The sequence below is a fragment of the Falco cherrug genome, chromosome 3 (assembly GCF_023634085.1).
Source record: "Falco cherrug isolate bFalChe1 chromosome 3, bFalChe1.pri, whole genome shotgun sequence".
Lineage (NCBI taxonomy): Eukaryota > Metazoa > Chordata > Aves > Falconiformes > Falconidae > Falco > Falco cherrug.
Genome location: NC_073699.1, coordinates 99,883,549 through 99,899,027, shown reverse-complemented (window position 1 = coordinate 99,899,027; position 15,479 = coordinate 99,883,549).

Sequence of the window (15,479 nt, the reverse complement as noted above, 5' to 3'; positions counted from 1 at the left end):
TATACCTAACCAATGTAGAATATGCAGATAGCAGATCTTGAAACTGCTAAGATCCACCAAGGGACTCAGAGCTCTTTAGAAGACAAAGGTGGTAATCAGATGTAAAACAGCACTTTTGGCTGCAGCTGATATGGACTAAGAGATCACCAAACACAGCATGTTCTCAGCTGTTCATCTGTTATCTTCCTTACAGGCATTTGCCTCCCTCTCTCCTTCCAGTTCAGAACTGCTTGTACCTTTGTAACTCCCTGCCTGGCCAAAATGGTCTAAATATTTTATTTAAAAAAATAAATAAATAAAAAACCCCCAAAAAACAACAAACACCGTTTACCAAAAATGTTAAGGCTAAACAAGCTTGTTTTCCCTTAACCGGGTTGGAGTATAAGTCTTGAGATGTGTTATGGACATGGTAGCCAATCAGCCACGCTTGGAGCTGGGCTAGAAGAAGCAATATTTTGGTGTGGACCAGCAGCAGCCTACACAGCATCTCTGAGCACTGTCTAATCTCAGTGTTTGAACATCACGGACTCTAATTGCCTGCTAACTGTGGAGGTACCTAGAGCCCTCCAACGGCCACGCTTGTTTGTGCTGACCTGCAAAACCATTTAAGCCGTGTAACTGTTGAGCTGCTTGGAGACCTACCTCACATGAAAGGTCTGGTGGGTTTCTCAAGCTCTGGGGTCCCTCTGCCTTTAATACCTGGTATGCCCAACCAAACAGGCACTCCCAGAGCATATCTAACTTGCCGTCGAGGGCTAGTGCTGGGAGGAGGGAAGGGGAGAAGTGACCATGCTAAACAATACCTTCAGATGTGAGACCCAATTTTGAAGGAACACTAGAAGGGGCTCAAGGGCTCCCATGTGCACTGTTGGAAATGGTGCAAAGAAGCTTCCTCAAGACATGAAGCTGTTCTACTTAGCGTGAAATAATTATGCAAATGCCTCTAGGAAGAGGTCAGAGTAATTGTAAAAGTTAACTCCCATATTAGCAGCACATCAGGGACATGGAGTGTCTACAGTCCCCATGAAGGAGCACAATGGAATAAAAATATTCAGCAAAGTTCTCAGCTGAGATGGGTCACTCTTAGGAATAATAAGGCAACTTTGTGTCTACATATGCACTCACAGCTGGTGGCAGACTGTATTTTAAGGGGCTGTCTGTGATAAGAAACAACTAGTAAGAGGAGAGTGAGAAACTGGAGAGAAGCTAAAGTACTCCAGGAAATTCCATCAAATCCCTGGATAGATGTTGTCTCACATGTTGAGAAGTGTGATGCTGCAGCACTGGAGGAGCTATCTTGGTTACATGGGTGTTGCAGTATTGCTGTGTTTGGTGAAAGTACCTGTTAGAAGAGCAAGATGGAGTGACGGTGCTTCCATAAATGTGTTGGTATGGAAAAATACTAAAATATGGGCCACAGAAAGAAGTCAAGGTGAGATTTTAAAAACTAGTTTTAGAAAGCTGACACTCAATTGTCCCTCATTTCTAGTGGGAAAAGGGTAGCCAAACTGGGCACCTCTGAAAAGGCCTCCTTTTTTCAATGGGAGGTAAATTCATTTTAATTGTTTTGTATCCTTCAGCTGTTTAAGCACTTTAGAAAATGTCACCATGAGTCAACAAAGATGTGCTAATCCATTACATCAGTAAGTTTAACATTAGCATCCCAGTATTGAATTAATTCCTCAAGGTTTATTGTATGGTCTCTAAAAGTAGTTGTCTCCTATTGGACTGGGTTATATGAAAACCAGGGCTATCAGATCCAAACGCCTCGGGGCAGTGTAAATAGCCTAACTTTGACATCCTGAAGTTTGAATACTGACATGTGAAATCATCATGTTCTTTCACAGCCTGATCCAGCATCCGCAGAAGTCAGACAGAAAATTTCTGATGACTCAAACAGATCTTGACTCAGGCTTTTAATATGACATTTTTCCAACCTATTTAGTGTCTGACCTCATAGGGCTTTGTTCCTGTAACAAAACGAGAGAATCTCATTCTGTCCAGTACCTGACTTCCGACTCATTTCTTAGAAATAGCAAGGTCGATTGCTAGCACTGTTGAACTCAGAACAAAGCCTGAAGTCTGCTGAATATGTAACTTCTTTAAACACATACACATCTAGACAATAAGGTTTTATAGAGTATAGGGTTCGTTTTGGCTAATACTGAGCAGCTCTGGTGAGAGGGTGAGAGGTTACAGGTTGTGAGACACCAGACTTATGCACATCTTAAAACACTAAATAAGTGTGGTGCAGAATGAAGCCTATAATAACTTTTGATGGTGGGAGCCCACCCTGCAACAAGGTCACCCACCGGAGGGAACAGAATCGCAGCCCAGCAGTTGATGTGCTGGTCCCAGTCCTTGGAGCTCTGTGCTTTACTCCTGGCCTACAAACAACACTGTATGAATTAAACAATTCTGCCAGCCTGGATTTTCCTCTGTTTCAAGGAAGAGAATGATAATTTTTTCACAGAACTCTTTGGTAGGTGCTTGCTTTGTTTGATTAGGACGGGCTTGATTATTATTACTCAGAAACTAAGAAAAAATCAAAGAAGCGAGAATTTTTTAGATGGTGCCATTAATTTTTTTTACGGCGTGTTTTGCATTGGTAGTATAACAAACTGAAAAACCACAGCTCTCTTTGAACCTCTCTTCCTGCACACAGAGTTTTTCAATTTCACAGCACACCACTGACTCCAGAGGGGGGGCAGAGGGGAGAAGAGAAGTGATGATTTTGGCAGCGACACCATTATGATTTGCTAAAATAGCAGCTTGGCAAATCTGGTTTCTCAAATATCTCATGTTTTGTTAATTACTGACAGCTTTGTTTTTAACTGAACGTGAAACAATGTGGAGAAATGGGCAAGTGTGGCCCCTGACTCACCACTGCCCGGCTGAGCTTGGCAGGTGGGAGAGAGAGGCAACAGGAAGGGGTCCAAGCAGCAATTGCTCTATGCTCAGCAGACAGATGCAAGGCGAGAGGTCCTGGCACCCAGCTATGAGGTGCCCAAAAGGAGTGCTTTCCACCCAGGGTTTGCTGGGCCAGGAGGAGGTTGGAAATCTTGCCAAAAAGGAATGTGAATCAGGGTGCTCAGCCCTGGTTTCCTGGGGAGGTAGCCCCAGCCATGGTTTGATATGGAGAATGATGAGGCATGGGATGGTTGGGGGAAATGTTGGCCTCAGTTCTGTCCCATGTGGAGAACTAGGGGGGGATCTGGCTGCTCTAGACCACCAGTGACTGGAAGCATCCCTTCAGGGGCCAGTGTGTTTCCCTGGGAATACCTCTTCAGGGGTAGGTGAAGCCAGGCCACTTTACCCATGTTGACTTCGGACTAGGGACCACATCTCATGAAAAGCAGCAAAGTGTGAGACAGTTGTCTGAAGTAAGTGTGGGCAAAGTGGGACAAAGTAGATGCTCCTCTTGCCATTCATCTGTCAGCATTTCCTGGCCACCTGGAAATTCGCATGGGGCAGTACCTCCACATTGATCTCCATGTATTTTAAATGATGTTTGGTCTCCCTGGGTCAACCAACACAGGGCATGCACAAAGCATGGACTCAACGGGTAAGCTTGAGAGCTGCACTTTGGGCTGGGGTCTCCTACACAGAAGCATGGGAGCTTTGTATGAGCAAGTAGCTGTTCCACAACTCCTGCCTTGCCTGCTCCTCTCCCAGCAGATGTGATGGGACCCTGGTACCAGAACACTGGGAAATTCAAAGACATAGGAAAGTGGAAAAATGAAAGCTAATGAAAGACAGGTGATTTATTATGCCTGCATGCAACTAATCTATTCACTGCTCCAGGTGATCTCAGGGACCAAGAACATAGCAGATTTTTATTTTTTTTAAAAGGACCTGATACCTCACAAGATAACAGAACTGACAAAGGCAAAAGAATCTCTTCAACTTCAAGGTTTATACCCATTTCTATTGAGCTGTGCCTAGGTCTAAAATATTCCTGGGAACAAGGGTTCATAAGGGTGTTTGTGTGGTGACAATACCCTGGACTAGCAATACTGCTGGTCATGTAAAGGTCTCTATGTATACCTGTGCTCCCAATGATCCCATGGCAACTTATTTTCTGACCTATGTTTATTGTATTGCGTAAATGTCACGTCCACTTTATGTCTCTTTATTAGCATAGCTCATCAGGCGCTGTGTATGTGTGTGTTTGTATATGCACAACACATAGACATAATTACACATAAGTCCTTTGGTGTCACTTTTCCCAGAGCAGTGTAACACTTTGCATATGAAATGAATTTTTATAGAAATAATGCTACAGAGATATTTTTTTCCAACCTTTTTTTTTTTTCTTTCTACTAATACATAAGAGAAATAGAACTAGTCAGAATATATCTGTAATCACATGGCACAAAGAGAAATTAAATTTCAGAATTGCTGAGCTTTTTGTGTCGGTGCAGGAGGAGTCTGCAAACTTGAGCTGCACCACACACATCACAGATCTGGCATTTATGACTGACAAACCTGTTCTGAGAAGCAGCAGCATCTCAGTACTGATTAGTCAAAGATATTTTGCAACCGTCTTCTCACTGAAGTTAACCGGAGCTAAGGAAGTGTTCTGGGAAATCAAGCCTGTACAGTGAAAGCAGAGCACTGGGAATACAGGCTGCTAACTTTGGCTCTTCCACAAACACATTGCTTGACCTTCAGCACGTCAGCAGGAGGACAGGAGTCCAAGAGTGATCTGGGGCTGTTTTTCTGTCACTGGGCTGTCCCTCTTTAACTAGCACTTGTTTGTCTTGCTATCCAGCAGGATCTCACTTCCTCAGCCCAAAACAAAAAGGCAGGGCAGAAAAAAAATCCTCTATACAGGTATCGTGAGTTAGGAAGTCCAAGCCCCAGTCCCAGAAAACCCCACTGACAGGTTTCTCCCTTCTTACACAATGCAGAGGAGGAAGCATCTCTGTGAACTGAGATTTTACTGGGTGCAGCACCAAATGATGTCTCCCCTTGCCATAGCCTCCCTACGCTGCTCACCCCCCCGGCCCCCCTGTAGCTGTGTAGAGGAGAAAGGCAGCGTTCCTGACCCACAGGCAGAGAAACCTCCTCGTCCCACTGCTCGTCCGCTGCTCCTCTCGGCTGCTGCTGCCGCTGCTCCCCCTGCAACCCAGGCACTCACCATGCTTCCTTCTGGCAAGCTGTTGCCTTGACCTCTAAACAATGGGACTATATTTAAAGAATGAAGGGAATAAAATTTAAAAAAAAATAAACTAAGAGATGGCTGGGATTAAAGCAAAGAAAAAATTACAGGAGTGCAAAGTACAAAGGGGGTTAAAAAAGGAAAGAAAGAAAAAGAGACGGGAGATTTGAATAGCATTGAATATTTGAATTTCTTTTGTTTGAGAGGGCTGGGGTTTTTTAAGCCCCTTGGAAAAGTGGAGGATTGTGGTTTTTTTTTCATACAGGTGTTGTGTATACTTTTTTCCAATTAGAAGAATCTCCTTTATATATTTAGCACTATTTAGAGGGGACTGGGAAGATAAGGCTGCTGAGGAATGCTTCAGGCTAAAGCTAGGTTCTCCAAACTGGCTTTTGTTGCGCCAATGCAAATCACTTAATAATTCATATTTCAGAATACATTAATGCAAATGATAATTTTAGCTTGCTATTGAATTTTTAAACATGCACTACAAGCAATTTATGTTTCTGTTCATTTTCCCAGGTAAAACTGTTTAGATGTTTTTAACATATGCTTGGTTTCACTCACCATATATCATCCCTTTGTTTTAATTTGGGTTAATTAAAAATTAGGAGCATTGCAAATAATACATGGAGTCCTACGTTCATGAAAAAATAACATGGAACTGATACTCAGACTTGCAATTTGAATGAAAGAGATTTTTCAGTGATGTTGCAGTAACAAAATAGCAGTGTCCTGTGTTTATGCAGATCATCTATAACTAAATAGTAATTACTGTGATTAATCTGTATCTATCTCCTTCTTTAAATCTTTAGGGGGGGTCTGGAATTTTTTTTAGATTTACAAGGAGTATTTGCTGTAGGAAGGACAAACATGTTGTTCCTCTCCTACTGAGCTGGCTACATAATTAGATGACTGAAAATCGAGGGTTATTTAAGATTCGCTTTCTTTTTGTTGTTGCCGTTTCTGGAAACTAACTGTCAGTTTTGACCCCACTTTTCAGAAGTGGGAGCTCAAGCAGCAGGTGAGCTGTGAGACCCAGCGAGCCCAAGCTGGGCTTTGCCCAGGGAAGGGTAAGAAGCCCTGTGCCCCTCGCATTGCCCCACAAGTCTTCAAGCTCCCGTGGGGCAGAAGCCAGTCCCACCTGCCCAAGGGATGATGGTCCAGCAACACGCCACTTCTCAGGGATGTATTTAAAGCAGCAGTTGGGGACAGGGACACAGCATCCTGCAGTATCTTGCTCTTCCACAAACAGTGCTTGTGCCCTCTGTGATGTTACAAAGAAATAAAATACCCACAGAGAGGGCCGAGGGTTGAGGAGGCTGTCCTGAGGCCCAGCTGTCCCTTCTCTCTTCCTCACATCTCTAACAGTGGCCCTCCAGCTCTGGCGTGCCTGTGGGATGTTAGCTCAGCCCTTGCCACGTTCAGGGGGTCAGGTAACTTCTCTCCCATCCAACCATGCCTGTAAGGAAGGACAAGAAAGAGACTTCCTCACCCTCTTCTCCATTGCCAGGGGCATTGCACCACCCCTTCACCTTCCCACTTTTTCCCCCTGGGCAAGAGATTTAAAAAATGTTGCCTTCCATCCCTTTTCAGGACAGCAAAGCCATCCTTTACCATGGTAGTGTCAGGCTGCATTCCAAAAACACCCTCTAGCCCCTGGCTTCCACTTGGCCATGACTGCTCAACTGTGATAAAGTGGTAGCGTTTCCTAGATATGAGATCTACAGACAGATATGACCCACCTAACTGCCGGACACATCCCTGAGCTCCCATATGCAAATCTCATCCTGTACTTAATCGAATATCATCCATCTGAGGGGGAAGGGGGGGTGTGGGGGAGTAGAAAAAATGAAGGCGCTATTAGAAAGGAAATGGTAATGAGAAGAAAAGAGATATCAAGGAACCAAAATAATTTGTTACAAATTAATATTACAACCTGGGGATATAAATATGTCTGGTTATTGGAACGTACATTCTCCCCCTTAAACCATCGCTAGAAGCATAAAACTTCCCACGACATGCTGTATTGGTCAATGTATCTCTGTAAGAAGGTGCTTTGTATCTCAGAGGTAGCATAAGAGCCATTAGATGTGGGTGTTGCTATGGTAACTGCTCTTTTTTTTAATTGAATAGCATAGTAAGTAGTCTTGTAAAACCCACCAACCCGTAACTTGCTGGTGCCCTGAGGCAGCATTAATGCAAGCACCTTTTCTTTGTCTTATTTCCTTCCTAGAGAGACGCAGGTATCTCAGCATAAGCTTTATCCTTCTAAGGGTGATAACTGTGCCAGGAGAATATGTCCACCTGCCTCTTAGCGAAGGGATGATAAACAGAAGGTCAGGTGAGATGTATCAGCTTTATTCCAGGCCACTTTATATGCCATGGGGTCAGGTAGACAGAAGACTCCCCTTCTTTTGCAGCTGAGATGGGCAGCCAAAATCTTTTGCTAATGTGCCATCTTTCACTTCCTCCACACACAGGCCAAGACTGGCCACCACCACCGCCCGCCCCAAGCCACCGGGCTGTGATGCAGCCAATTAGTAAACCATCCAAAGGAAGCCTTCCAGTACACCAGCCCGTTGGATGAGACAACTTGTGTTTGGTGTAAGATTTGTTTGTTTTCTCTTTCTCTTGTCATGTGTCAAGTGGACATGCGTCAAGCATGACTTGTGAATCTCCAAGACCTACTGTGTCCATAGTCCTCCTCCTCTCAGAGCAGTGGTCTATTTGACTGCTGAGCTGGATGACCCGCCTCGATCTTGGATCCTGCCTGTTCTTGCTGCTTTTCATGTTTCAAGTCAGTGGGCAGAGTATTTTTATAAGTACAAGAGTACCAGCCCTCCTCTGAGCAGGGAGATTGTCTGCCAGGTTGAAGTAAGGCTTGTTTCATTCTGTAAAACACATCAGTTTTTCACCTTCACCTCCAGAATTCCCCTTGCTGCTGCTGACAGGCATGCCCTGCCACAGTTCTGCTGGGGGATGCTCTGCATGGGGCTGTATCTCCAGTTTCATTGTCCTTGGCACTTGCAGCTCTCTCCTGGAGTCACCACCAGCCTGTACTTGACCTGACCGGTGTGCCCACACACCCATTCAGAAAGCTGCCAGCAGCCGGAGGGGAACAGCTAACACTCCCCCTGCCCCCCCTCCCAGCCCAGCCCCTCGGCCTCTGCACAGCTGTGATGTCCTGCCTATGGCTGATGAGAAGAGCTCCCACTTGAACCTGGGACTGCCAGCTTTTCTCTCTCTGTACATTGCAGTGCTGTGTCACCTCTTTTATGTTTATAATTCCCCATGACCAATCATCCTGACGCTATTCTGTGCAAGCACTTCGTCCTGATGAAGTAGACATAACTGGCTTTGAAACTGGCTGTGATGCTGGAAGAATAACTATCTGTACAGCTTTTATTTGGGATATTCATTTATGTTTCCTGGGACAATGACCACAGCTGAGATCTTGGGAATCCCCATTCAGGTGCTGCCAAACAAGGGTGGTGTTGACACAGATCTTTGAGAAAAGGATGTTCCCCACACACACACACTTTAAAAGTTTCCTGATCATCTAAAAGTCCTGCTTCAAATGTTGCAGTTTCAGTTTTGGCAGGGCTCAAACAGATCAGATCCAGAACTGTGGGTTCTCCTACCTAAGTGTCCCAAGAAGCCCTCAAAGCACCTGACACATGCCAGCAGGATTGAGCTGCCCACATAATACTGCTTTCTTCTAAAGCACTGTTGAGGGAGCGGGCACTCTCCCACCTCCAGGCTGTACCCCAGGCTGGGCAGAGCAGCCCCCCCCCCCCCCCCCCCCCCCCCCCCCCCAGTTCTCCTACCCAGTTGTAACGCTGCAGGAAAGACAATTCAGGACTTATTGGGTTAGACTTTGCTCCAAGGCTCCTGTCTATGTGTTTTTTTTCAATGGCATTTTGATGTCAAATAAAAAAAAAGATAGACAGAAATGATGCCAAATACAAATCTCAGCTTCAGACAGCTGTAAACTATGGGTATATTGGAGATAGAAGCTGAGCAGAATGTCCAGAGCCCGTGATGTATTTATGAACCAAAAGTGAGAAAATCCATCCCACATCAGAGAACTGAACTTTGGGTGGCACATAAACCTGGTGTTGTTCTGCCATTTAGGAAGTTAATTTCCCCCTAGAAGGAAGTTATGGTCTTTAATCAAAGTCTTGTGAAAAGTGACTCATTTTGCTAGGGTAGCAAAGGCTTCCAATTTTTTTTTTGTATTTTTGGTCCTATCTTGGGAATGTCCTTTATTGGAAAAGACAGATAAAAAAAACCCAACAGATAAAAAATGAGGGGGAAATGCTTGATGTGCACTTGAGGAGCCTGGATTTGTTCAAATATGAACATGGAAAGTCTGAGTGATCTTCACATTCAGATCACAACTTCGCTATAAAGGAAAGGTCACTTTTGCTTGTGTTCTGGGGCAGCTTTTTCTCTTTTGTCCCCTTGGTAAGATCTCTCCTTTTGTATTATTATGGATGTACCTTGGTTCTGAACTTTTCCTTTTTTTTTTTTTTGTAGAGAACTGATATTTCATCTTTTAAAAGATTTACAAGAGAAAGAAATAATATATGCACCACTGTGGAAAAGCATGTCTCTGTTCATACCTCTGCATTTTACAGGAAAATAGTCATTCCTTTCAGATCCATGAATTAAGATGCACTATTTTTTGCTGAAGGCTATTTTAAATTAGGCTAATAAATTGCTGCTCTCTGCCTTGCGTGATAATGCATTACATTATCTACTGATGTACACGTATTGTTTGACTCTAATGGTGTGGAAATTAAATGTTAGACATGGGCCAGATGTTCCTATAGATGAATATGAAGTATGACTCTGTCGTAGCCAAGTCTCAATGGGACAGAAGGTAGACAGTGAGGTTTTCTGAACAACAGCAACAAAAAATCTTAAGTGGGTCACTCGCATCCACACCCAAGATCCAGCCCTAACACTGAGCTGTTGAGGAGCATTATCAGCCTGAGCTCCGCTACTATTCCTCAGCCAGGGCTAGCGCCTTTCTTATTTCAAATGCTCCCGTGCTTGTAAAGCCACAGAGAATGGCTCGTAGAGATGGTAAATGTTTGCTGTCCCTGTCAGACTGACAGAAACAGCTCGGGGTGCACCCCTGGCTCCTGTCTTAGCTGCAAACATTTTTAAGCTCTCCCTCTGCCCTTCCCCCTCTCCCTGTGTATTTTCATGCAGTGGCTGAGGGGGCAAACAGATGTACATTACAGTGAATATTAATGAAGGTCCCCCACTGGCATCTCCTCTCTCGAAAAGACAGGGGGGGAAGAGCTTACAATCTCCCTCACAGGGCTAAATTACCCAGTGACTCATAATCTAAGTACCAGCAGAACACTGCTGAACACGGGTATTTAGGATATTTGATAATGATGGACAGGGGTGTTTTCAAAATTGGTAATAAAGCAGCTTTGCTTTGGGAATGTTCTGACTCGCTACAGCCCACTAGCACCTAAAAAAAAAATCCTAACCACAAGATTAATTTAATGTTTATATCTGTGTGCATGTATCTGCGTGTATATTCATACCGTGTGTGAGGCAGGAAGGAAGGACAATTTTTGCATTACCAGTAGACGTCTGTGAGCAAACCAGAAGGACTCTCAGGAGTAGTCAGTTGGTAATGCACAGATGCTTTATCACCGAAAGGAAGAGATGAACATTCTTTTCTTTTCACCAACCCTGCTCACAGGAGTGGCCCCCTTTGACCACTGACCTCTGTGCAACTTTGCACAGAGGAATTTTTAACCCTGACCCAGCACACAGATTCCCCAGACTGGCACGGGAGGGTGGTGAACTGCAGGGTGGGTATGGGAATGAGCACTGGCAAGCAGGAAGCAGAAACCAGCTTTGCAGCCAGAGAAAGGTATGAATCACCGCTTCTGGAGAAAGGTGCTGTGCATGCCCTGAAGAGTAAAGTCAGGTGAAGGAGAGCTGGCTGTGGCCGCAGCACCACATTGCTGCTGCTTGGGCAGTGGTGCTCAGCTGTGTCCCATGAGGGCAAGCAATGGTCAGCCATTTCTGAGGCAGACACACATCTGGCTTGAGAGCTCTCAGCTGCTACTGCCTCCTACCCAGCCTCCTGTTGGGGTAACGCTTCTGCAAAGATTTTGGGAATAAGCTTGGTTTTTGTGTGCCTGAGCTCACTGAAGGCCAGGGACTGTTAGGAATTGTTATTCCCTCTGCTGAATGCAGCAGCCATCCCCAAGAGCCATGACGGCAAGCTCTGCGTCACGCATCTGTGTCTCCCACAGCTCCGTGAGCGGTGTGGCGTGGTGGTGGGAAGATGCCCACAAGCATCGCTACCTGTGTCATGGCTGTAGGAATCACCAAAGGCACCTTGCCATGAACATGCCAGAGCCCACCAGGGAGAATGCCACAGCACTGACCCCAGGTGAAAGCCGTCGTCAGGTCTTCACTGTACTATTTGTAGGAAGCAAGGCTCACTCCCCATCGAGCTGCAGTGTTTCTCGGGCTTCTTCAGTGGCAGGCACTGTCAGATATACTGGAGAATGTTTTCATCACAGCTAACAGAGGGCTATCCAGATTGCTCGTAACTGTTTTTAGCACAGTAAACATGTAAACCAAGTGCCTGGGGAAAGAAGAAAAAAAAGAAAAAGCCTGTCCTTGCAGTAGCTGATCATTTTTAATTAAGTCTCAATTTATCAATCTAGTTACTGTGTGAAAGGGAGAGAACCAGCCCTGAATGATTTAGGATGTGGGTGATCTGAGATGGGTGCTAGCTCTGTGGCCCTGTGCAGCAGCCAAAGCCAGCCAAGGCACTTCTGCTGCCAGCATGAGGACAAGGCACAGGGGCAGGATGGTCCCACCAGCCTGGCCTCCATCATACAGCTTGTGGGCCAAGAGAGCCTGTCAGAGCCTGGAGTGGATTTCTGTCAGGAGGTGATCTGGTCCCACAGCTCATTGAGCTCCCATGGAAAGGAGAGTTTGCAGCAGTTGGGTGTCTTTGACAGTACCACAAGAAGCATGAGGGCTTCTGCCCGTGCTGCTGCAGTGCCAGCTTCCTCCTCAGTCAGGTGGTGCTGAGCACAGCTTAGGAGTGCTGGATGCCACGCCAGGTGGGCACCGTTTGTGACGGGCACCAGAGCATGGGGCACTCTTCCTGGGTACCCTTGGCACCTGCTGTCCCACCCCTCCCTGTATGGTGAGAGGGAGGGGGGGGGTTAGCTCTTGGTCTCTGGGCTCAGGGATTTACCTTTTCTAATGAAACTGGTCCAAAGTACTTTAAAATGTGAAGGTAGAGAGGATTCATTTCACAAAACATGACATTTACTGTCTTCACATCTTTTCTCTCCCAGAATCAATGTTAGCCATGTTGTTCATGAATGAAGAACAAAAAAAGTAAAGACAGTTGCCAGTTTTGGGTCTGAGTGGAGGCAGGAGGGGGAGAGAATGGCATGCGTTCACCTGCATTACAGGAACAACAAACCTCAAACCTGCAATAATTTCCTATTTGAAAGTAATGCTTAGACAGTTATTGACAGAGCCAATGTAGCTCACTGTACAGTCCCCCACACCTGAACCCTTGCAAATCACCTGCAAGCTTCTCCTCTTCTCTACCATTTGCACAGCAGTGAAAATTTCAGAGTATTTCAGATTTAACTGAAGCTGATTACCACGTAGCTGAAGAAACATCCAAGAGGAAGAGAGGGAAAAGAGACTCAGGGACTGAAAACATGCAGAAGTGGGAGAAAGGTTTTAAAACCTGAAACCATACGAATCTTTCTTTTTATCTATTGAGCATTTAGATAGCAAAGGCTACCTAGATCAGCACATTCATATACACGTGCTCACACGTGTATTCACAAATCAGCAGAGATCACCTGAACCACTTATCCTCCCCACCATGGACAGCAATAGGTGAAAATTGCTTCAGACGTGATTTGATATTCTAGGGTTTTACAAGCTATTCCTGTCACTGAAGAGGATTGTAACAGCACTAGGGTTTGTACTGCATCTGTATCCTCCATAAGAGGAAACGTTTGCTCTAGGTCTGACTACACATTACTTTTGTCCTTTGTGGGTAAAATATGTCTTAGCAATCTGATAGCCATGGCCTGCTCACAGTGTGCTTTATCTCTTTTGCTGTCTGTTCTCATGAGTGCACCAGGACAGCTTGGGGGCCACCTAGCTGCAAAGCAACTTGCAGAAAAGGACCTGGGGTGTCCTGGTGGACACGAAGTTGAACATGAGCCAGCAATGTGCCCATACAGCAGAGAATGGAAGTGGTATCCTGGACTGCATTAGGAATATTGCCAGTAGGTCAAGGGAGGTGATTCTTCCCCTCCGCTCAGCACTGATAAGGCCATGCCTAGAGCCCTGTGTCCAGTTCTAGGCTGCTCAGCAGAAGAGAGACATGGACATACTGGTAAGAGTTCAGCAAAGGGCCACAAAGATGACTAAGGGACTGGAGCATCTCTCGTATGAGGAGAGGCTGAGAGAGCTGGGGCTGTTCAGCCTGGAGGAGAAAAAGCTCAGGGGGGATCTTATCAAAGTATATAAATACATAATGGGACCATGTAAAGACAACAGACAGGTTCCCTTCAGTTGTGCCCCAGTGACATGACCAGAGGCAGTGAGCACAACCTGAAACACAGGAGGGTCCTGCAACATCAGGAAAAAGTTTACAGTGTGAGAGTGACCAAGCACTAGCGCACGTTGCCAAGAGAGGTAGTAGAGTCTTCCTTCTTGGAGATATTCAAAAGCCATCTGGACATGGTCCTGGACAGCGTGCTGCAGGTGGCCCTGCTTGAGCAGGGGGGTCAGACAAGATGACCCCTAGAGGTCCCATCCCACCTCAACCTTTCCGTGACTCTGATCTCAAAGATGTGACAAAAGGTGAATAAATGAAGCCTCTGAGACCCTGTTTTATTAAGAAGTGTGCTGTTCCAACAGGGAACTCAGGCATGTTGTCATGTATCTCGTTATACAGTGGACTGGTTGCTGTGCTGAGAAGCACCAACAGGATGACTTGACGTGCAGCCTTGTTCCCTGCCTTTGGCACTCGAGGTCAAGGCAAGAGTAGAGACAACCATACCTCATCTATGAGAGTGCCTGAGGTGGCCTTGATTACCTATTGAGGCATCTTACTCCAAAAGCACATTTCTTACCTATCCCATAACACCTCCCTTGGCTTTAAACTGGCATGTGCCTTATGTACTAATTGTTTTCCAGCAACACACATTTCAAAGGACTGTAGCTCTTCAGTGGGAGTGCTGCTCCGTAGCAAGTCAATAGAGTTATTCAGATACTATGTCTCAAGAAACCATCAGGTTTTCCACGCTCATAGAGTAGCAGCAATTTTGGCAACAGACCTTCCATTTACTGCATTGGAAGAAATGTCATCAATTCTTAATTCAGTGGAAACTACTAAATTAAAAACCCTTAAAGTATCTGGATCCAGGAAAAATCAGGAATCGATTCTGCATCTACAAACTGAATGGGTGTATTCCTCTTGTATTCTGTGGGACCAAGACTAGCCCCTGCTTACAGGAGCTTCTGGCTAAATAGAAGCAGTATTTGGGGAGGGGGCGGGGGGGGGGGGGAGCGGGGAAGGGGGAACCCCACAACTTAGTTCTTTTCCTTTTCTTACAAAGGTGAGTTGTTATTCTGGAAGCCCTCACATTCCTATAGGTCTCCATATGCAGCGTTTCCTGTCTGGGTAGGTCTTTTCTACATATTTCCCTCAAAATGCTGCATCCTTGCTGGCTGCATAAATTAAAGTGATATGATCACTGTCTTTTTTTGTCATGATTTCTTACAGCATGAAGGGACTCCCATGGCAGCCAGGCAGTAACAGAATGTCAAGCATTTTCTGCCCCTTCACCAGAAGAAGGTGCTCAACAATCCTACACAAGAGGTTCTCTCCTACCTGTGACACATCTGTGATGGGTTTGCCTTCTGAACGGCAAGTTCTCACTTTGTAGGATTTTTTCCTTTACGTCTGTGCTTTTGTGGTATCTGCAAAGACTTCCACGGAAACTCTTAAATGTGAGCTTGTCCTTCCTTTTTGTGCTATGAACCTGCGGCCAAGGAAAACTGGGCCAAGATCTCGAACTCACACAGGCTACCACCACAACCAACAGCCAGTCGGAACTACTACCATACAAAGCTGAGCACATTTCAACTGGTGACCCAGCTGACTGATCACTGCTCACATCAGCCAGCCAGTCCTCTTATTACTAACAGCTTTAGCTGGAAATGTTACTTAACTAAAAAACCCTTGACCAGTCCCAACACTGTGGAAAGCCAAGAC